A 7,956-nucleotide genomic window follows, 5' to 3' on the forward strand; every position below is an offset into this window, starting at 1 on the left:
GATTTGTGAAACACAAATCTTTCCAGGGTTTAGTTGAAAATGATTGTTATTCTTTAAGGTTTTGACCTATGTGTCATTGTCTGTCCTCCAGGGCTCCAAGTTTAATGGCAAAACTCAAATATTGGGTTAGTGTTTGACAGAGAAATCTGCTGCTAACATTCATGCTAGTGACTAACGAGAAGAAAGAGAGGAAACTTTTGACTTGGATGTTTCAAAAAAAAAAAAAACTAGAGGGTTTTTCCCTCAGAAATGTTTAGGTTGGCTGTAATTTACTTCCACTCCCTTTGCTAGTGAGCTGGTGCTCTGAGAATAGGAATTTTCTTTTTTTTGAATATACAAGGAATTTATTGAACATTCAAACTTCATTAAGATATGTGCAATATGGCAATTTTACTGGGTTTAACCCTACTTAGTTTATGATTGCTTGCTGGGGCTTAGCAACAGGGTCCAGTTCACACTTAGCACTAATTAAATACTTTATTGAATAAATACAATACCAAACAAAATGCATTCAAATGCTTTCTTAAAAAGAAAATTAGTCCATTTGAAAAGCCTTTCCTATTCAGTCTACTGACTAACACGATAAAGGCAGATATGCTAGCTTAACATAATTGGCTGATTTTATACAGCACTTATATCTTTTAGTCCAAAAGTAAATTATTAAATGATAGAGAAAATCTAATACAATCATTTCTACAGGACTAAGAAATAAATTTCTAATAAAGAAAGATTTTACAGACCCCATATCTTTTACACCCAACCCCAACAGTCTAACTCTAAAGGAGAAAGCCAGTAGCTCTTTCTCCACAAGAGCTCACGACTAAAGTCGCTTTGCTATCAAAAATCTGTATTTCTGATCCATTATGAGCATTAAGACAAGATTCAATATTCCCAAAGAAAGAAGCACAATGCACATTATGAATCGCCTATTCAGCAACAACGAGCACTGCATTCAAAACCATCTCATCCCAGGGATTAAATAAGATCAGCCACATTCATTGGCATCTCCTCCACTGTAGTAAGTCTCAATGTCATGAAGAATACTCTTGTCTTCTTCAGTAACAAAGTTTATAGCCACACCTTTCCGCCCAAAGCAACCACCTCTGCCAATTCTGTGAATATGGTTTTCACGATTGGTAGGTAGATCATAGTTTATAACCAAAGATACTTGCTGCACATCAATCCCACAAGCCAACAAGTTTGTAGTGATCAGAACCCGGCTTGATCCTGATCTGAACTCCCCCATGATAACATCTCGCTCTTTCTGGTCCATATCACCATGCAGAGCAGAAACTGTGAAATCCCTGGCATGCATTTTTTCAGTCAGCCAATCTACCTTTCGTCTTGTGTTCAGAAAAATAACAGCCTGTGTAATGGTCAGTGTCTCATACACAAAGAGAATCCAGCTTCCATTCCTCTCTTTCAACATTAATGTAGAATTGTTTAATTCCCTCAAGGGTCAATTCTTCCTTCATCAGAATTAGAATAGGATCTCTCATGAACGTTTTGGTCACTTCTAACACATCAGTTGGCATTGTGGCAGAGCGCAACATAACCTGAATATTTGTACTTAATCTCTGGAAAATCTCATAGATTTGATCCTTAAATCTGCGACTCAACATTTCATCTGCTCCATCCAAAACAAACATCTTGATCCATTTTGGAGAAAGATATCTTCTGTTTAACATACCAAACATTCGCCCAGGAGTTCCAACAACGTGTGGTGCCTCAGCCTGCAGTTTTTGCATTTCATTTCGAACATTGGTTCCACCAATGCAGGCATGACATGTTGCTCCCATATAGTCTCCAAGGGCTAAAATTACCTTCTGGATCTGTTGAGCCAGCTCTCTGGTGGGGACCAATACCAGTGCCTGGGTCTCCTTGAGCTCAGTCTCCAACTGTTGCAGGATGGTCTTGCCAGTCCCTGACTGCGCTTGGGCAATCACATCATACCCTTTGATGTAGGGGATGATGGCTCTCTGCTGGATGGCCGACGGCTTCTCGAACCCGTAGGCATAGATGCCACGGAGCAGAGACTTCTTGAGATTCATATCATTGAAGTTGTCCAAGATTTCGTTCCAGTTGCTCTCGATGACACTATTGGGGTCCATGCGTTCCGGGCCGCCATAGTCTCTGTTATAATCCATGTAGCCACCAACGAGAATGGGAATTTTCAATCTCGGCATTACTATGTGGATTTAAGCAAGTCACTTGACATCTCTGTCACTTACATGTGGTGTGATTGGGTGTGCACTTCTTAGTTCATGTTTAAAAAGCACCATATGTCATTCTTCTTTTAAACCACAGAACTCACCCCATCTCCTCCTCTTTTCTGTTCTTCCTTCACTACTGTCACATGGGGGATGACAGCTGTCATGAAAACATGTGGCACTGTTGTCAATATCCCTTGCATGGCTCTAGGCATGTGGGAGAGAATCACTTCATACATAGGCACAGGAGGACTGGGACCTTGTTGCTACATACTACCAAGGGGAGGAATTCCCCTTTGAAGTGGCTCTGTGAAGTCTGGGCCATCATTTTTCCATCATTTAATATTGTTTTAAGAATGACATTGAGTGAATAAGTCATTTTCACTATTGTAAATAACTAAATTAACAATAAAGGACATATGAAGAAAGCCACTATCTGCATCCAGAGAAAGAGCTGTTAAACAGAATAATTTTACATATATTTGTGTCTAATGGTAGCCATCTCTAGGATAGGCAAGAAAAAATAGAAATTTACATGTTAGTTTTATTATATATTTAAAAGGAATAGCAAATTGTACACAATAGATTTGCAATTTCATGTATAATCATCTTTTTTATTATATTGTACTGTGTTATAGAAATGTTTGCTTTATTCTATCACTTAGAAATACATTTTAAAAATATACCCTTTCCCCAAAAATAGAAATTGAAGTAGGACCTTCTAGCATGAGACTTTGAAGTATGTGTGTGTGTGTATGTGTGTGTGTGTGTGTATGGATATGAGGAACCCAGTTTTTTAGTGGATTTACTTCTATTTCCTGACTTCTGAGTGGGCAATCCCCACCACTTATCCTTGGGCCATCTTCCCTCCTCCCTTCAGAATCTTCTTTGGTGATCTTGTCAGCTCAATCACCCAAGTAACAGAAATTTATTAAATGCCTACTATATGCCAAGTATTATGCTAGGTATTAGGTAGGTATAAAAGGCAAAAGTGAAATGGTCCTTACCCTCAGGGAGCTTACTTTCTAATGTGGGAGATAACATATACATTCAAGTACCACCTCCAGGTAGAAGGCCCTCCACAGCTCTATCTCTGACCTGTCTTTCCCTTGAGCTCTGGTCCTCTATCTATAACTGCCTACGGGACATTTCCTTTTGATTGTCCCTTAGGCAACAAAAATTAACAAGTCCAAAACAACCCTTGATTCATTTCTCCCTGAATTTCTCCCTCTTCCAAGTTTATCCATTTCTGTGAGTATATCACTATCTTTCCATTCACCCAGGTTCTCCACCCTAGAATAATTTTTGACTCTTCAAAATCCTCATATACAATCAGTTGCCAAGCATGATTGATTCTACCTCTTCTCTGTGTGTGTGTGTGTGTGTGAGTGTGTATGTGTGTGTGTGTGTTGGGGGGGGTGGCTTTGTTTCTTCATGTGTAAAATTCAGACATTAGGCTAGATGACCTCTAAGTCTCTTCTAGCCTAAATTGAAGTTCCTCTGGAATTGAAGCTTTTAGGGGTGGTTTCATACTCATCAAGTGTGAAGTGTGAGTAGTGTCTTACACAAATGTGATGTGACTTGTCCAAGGTCACATAGCTTATAAATGGCAAAGCCTTGACTTGACTAGGCTACACCTGGAGTCCAGGTCTCCTGATACTCAGTCCATGAGCTCTCCCTTGATATATTCTGCTGCTTCCCAGGAGAGCAGAGATGGATGTTTTGTGCATCCACATGTCTTCTTCCCAGCACCTGGGACAGTGCTCTGAATGTGGTAGGTATTTGACAGATGTGCATTGAATTGAATTGGGTTATTTCCTTAAATAGCAAGATATACAGTTTTGTCCATCCAGCCTCTTTCTGATCCCATCTTGCTTACTAACCTCTTCTAAGAAAGAGGGATAAGCCCAATGAATGAAGTGCAGTAGACAGAATTCTAGTTGGGGCAGCTATGTGGCACAGTGAAGAGAGCACCAGCCCTGGAGTCAGGAGGACCTGAGTTCAAATCCAGCATCAGACACTTAACATATTTACTTGCTGTGTGACCTTGGGCAAGTCACTTAACCCCAATTTCCCCACCTTCCCCCTTCCAAAAAATAAAAAGAATGCTGGCTTTGGAGGTTGGACACTTGGGTTTGAATCCTTTGCCACGTACTGCCTACATGACCTTAGGGAAATTATTTTACCCCCCAGGCCTCAGTTTCTGAATCTATGATTTTATGAATCTGATATTATTAGAAAATCCTAAAGATTTGTAAAGGGGTTTATGAAGCCTATTAAACCAGAGGTAAATTCTTTATTAATATCTGTTGCTTTCTATTCACACCTCTCTGCCACCCCCAGCAAAATGAGCCTGTGCACAGCTCAGCATTTAATTTCCTCCATTTCTCCCCTCCCCCCACTCCTCTCTTTGCCCCACCCCAATTATTCTACTGGATCAAGCCCCACCTGCCAGTCCTTAAGCAAAAGTAAGCTGCAGGCTCTCTCTGGAGGTGGGTACTGTAATACAAGCCACTCAGATCTCAATGACAGGAAGCATCCACAACAATGCCCAAGGTTTTTTCAAAGCCCAGGAGCATTGTGTTAACAGAATTTCGAGGAGACCTACAGCAGGCATTCCAGCCAGTGAGGGTGAGGACACGCCTTTGGGGCTCTCCCATGGGGGATCTGGAATTTCTGCCATGACTGTCCTTGCCTGGTGATTGATGAAGCACCTTAAAAATAGCATTTACCTAGTGGTAAAATGCAGTCCGGATTCTTTTATATACAATAACCATTGTGCTTATGCATGACTTCAGCTACACTTATTTAAAAAAAAAAGCATTATATTTATATAAGAACATTTAAGAAAAGAATTTTCCCTAAGCAAGTGCCCAGCCTCCGGAAGGAAAATTTCCTCTATAAACACAAGGTAATTGTTTGTTTTCTTCTCTTTCTAAACTCTCTACCTCGGTGACCTCATCTACTCCCATGGATTCAGTGATCACTTCTGGGCTGAGGGCTCTGTAATTAAGATGGCCAGAGGGAGTCATTCCTCTAGATGTCTAATATCAGACCTGTATCTCTGACTTGCTTCTTGGCCTTTCCCCCTGGTTGTCCTGCTGGCATCTTAAAACCAACATTTAAAAAATGGAAACTCCTAATCTTTCTGCCCTATACCTGCTCCTCTAACCTATTTCAGTTGATGGTGCAATGATCTTCCCAATCCCTCTTTATCCTTCTCTCTCATCCTCTATATTCCATTTGTTGATAAATTATATTGATCATATACCACAATCTCCATGGTTTGTCCCTATCTCTTTACTCATAGATGTAGGGTAAGAAAGGTCAGAAGGAAGGCATCAGCAGGTATGGGAGGTAAGTGGGGCAGGAAAGAAAGGTCTCACAGAAGGTGGTATTTGATCTGAGTCTTAAAAGAAATAAAGGAATCCAAGAAGAAGGGTTGGGAATGGAATGCTTTCCAGGTGTGGGGACACTGTCAGTACAATGGCAGAACATGGAGAGGCATGTGTGAGGAAAGGCAAACAGTCAGTTTGGCTGGAATGTAGAGTTCTTAGATGAGAGTCATATGTAATAAGATGGGAAAGGTACCCTAGAGCCATTGGAGTTCACTCAACCACTGGTCAGGTCTATGTTTTGGAAAGTCAGTTTGTCAGCCTTATAGAGAATGGATCAGAGTAGAGAAAGACCAGAGGTGAGAAAAACAGTGAGGTGGTTATTACACTAGTCAAGGCAAAAGATGGTGATGGCCTGAACTCAGGTGGTGATTCAGTGAGTGGAGAAATGGAGACGTATTTGAGAGATGCTGGTGTGTGTGTGTGTGTGTGTGTGTGTGTGTGTGTGTGTAAATACCAATATTTAGCAACTGATTGGATGGGTACAGTGAGAATGAGAAGCTGGGGATGACAGCAAGGTTGTTGTTGAGTCATTTTTCAGTCAGGTCCAACACTTTGTGACCCCATTTGGGATTTTCTTGGCAAAGATATTGGAAGGATTTTCCATTTCCTCCTCCAGCACCAAGGTTTACCTGGATGATGATGGTGGGAACATCTGCAATAATAGGAAAGTCCAGAATGAGGGTGTATTTTGGGGAAATGATAATTTTACTCAAGACCCCAGATACTAGGGTGACTTCTGGGAAAACTCTAAATCAGTCTGGAAGAAATTAAGTTTAGACCAACATCTCACACTATGCAACAAAATGAGCTCCCAAAGGGTAGGTTACTTAGATCAGAGGTATCAAACACACATCCCACAAGCCACACGTGGTCTGCAATGCTGCAGAGTGTGGCTCAAACCAGATTAAACTGTAACCTGATTTTCATGTGTTGACATCCTAATAAGAAATATGTGAATGGTTATATAAGCCAGTATGTGGCCTGCAGGGATCCTTGTGTCCAGTTTAGTAGCCCTGTTCTTATTTGGGTTTGACACCATTGACTTGATAAGAAGTAGCATTAATGATTCTTTTTTTTTGAAATGCTTTATTAATTTCTGATTTACATCATTCATTTCTGCTAGATTTTGAGTTGCAAATTTTCTCCCCGTTTTCCCCCTACCCACAGCCCCAAAATAGCAGTCCCACAGGATATCCCCTCCTCCAATCTGCTCTCTCCCATATATTCTCCCATACCCCTTTTGACTTTTCCAGTGGATCTCTGTGCCCCAATGCCTGTATATCTTATTGAAATATTGAAATATTTGATTTTAAAACTTTCAATTCCAGATTCATTCCCTTCCTCTCTTGTCACCCACCCTTACTGGGAAGATAAGCAGTTCCGTATAGGTTGCACATGTATGGCTAATGCAAAAAAATAACATAGTAGATATATTGTAAAAGACTGACTATATTTCCCTCCCTCCTATCCCACCTCCCCCTTTTTCTATTCTCTACTTTGATCCCATCCCTTTTCAAAAGTGGGTGCTTCCAACTTCCCTCCCCCCCAGCCTACCCTCCCTTCCATCATCCCCCCTCTCATCCCCTTCCCCCCTGCTCTCCTGGAGTGTGAGACACCTTATTTAGTGTGTATTTCATTCCCTCCTCAAGCCAAACTCAATGGGAATAAGGTTGATCCATTCCCTTTTGCCTTCCTATTCTTCCCATCCATTGTAACCATTTTCCCTTGCCTCTTCTATATGAGATAGTTTACCCCATTCTGTCTCTCCCCATCTCCTCTCATTATATTCCTCTCTCGCCTCTTAATTTCACCTTTTAAGTATCATCCCTTCCTGTTAAATTGGTCCTGTGCCCTCTATCTATGTATACCTGTACACATGTATACACACATTCACATATGTATTCATATGCCTATATACTCTCATATATATATATATATATATATTTCTATTCCCTTCAACTACTGAGAAAAGTTTCATAAGTTACAATTATTGTTTTTCTGTGTAGGAATGTTAATAGTTCAACTTTGATAAGTTCCTTATGATTTCTTTTCCCTGTTTACCTTCTCATGTATCTCTTGCTTCTTGTATCTGAATATCAAATTTTCTATTCAACTGTGTTTTTTTCATCAAGAATGCTTGAAAGTCCTCTATTCCACTGAATGACCATATTTTCCCCTGAAACATGATACTCAGTTTTGCTGGGTAGGTGACTCTTGGTTTTAATCCCAGCTCCTTGGACCTCCAGAATATAATATTCTAAGCCCTTCTATCCCTCAGTGTAGAAGCTGCCAGATCCTGGGTAATCCTGATTGTGTTTCCACAATATTCAAATTCTTTCTTTCTGGCT

General features: G+C 40.5%; 1 pseudogene; it reads right to left on the reverse strand.

The window, feature by feature from the left end:
* Positions 1 to 458: 458 nt before the first annotated feature.
* LOC138148532 (eukaryotic initiation factor 4A-II pseudogene) lies at positions 459 to 2,151 on the reverse strand (annotated as a pseudogene).
* Between the last annotated feature and the right edge of the window lie 5,805 nt (positions 2,152 to 7,956).

Source organism: Petaurus breviceps, unplaced genomic scaffold (assembly GCF_028583685.1).
Source record: "Petaurus breviceps papuanus isolate PSGF00001 unplaced genomic scaffold, PetGlider_PUasm1.0 90825, whole genome shotgun sequence".
Classification (NCBI taxonomy): domain Eukaryota; kingdom Metazoa; phylum Chordata; class Mammalia; order Diprotodontia; family Petauridae; genus Petaurus; species Petaurus breviceps.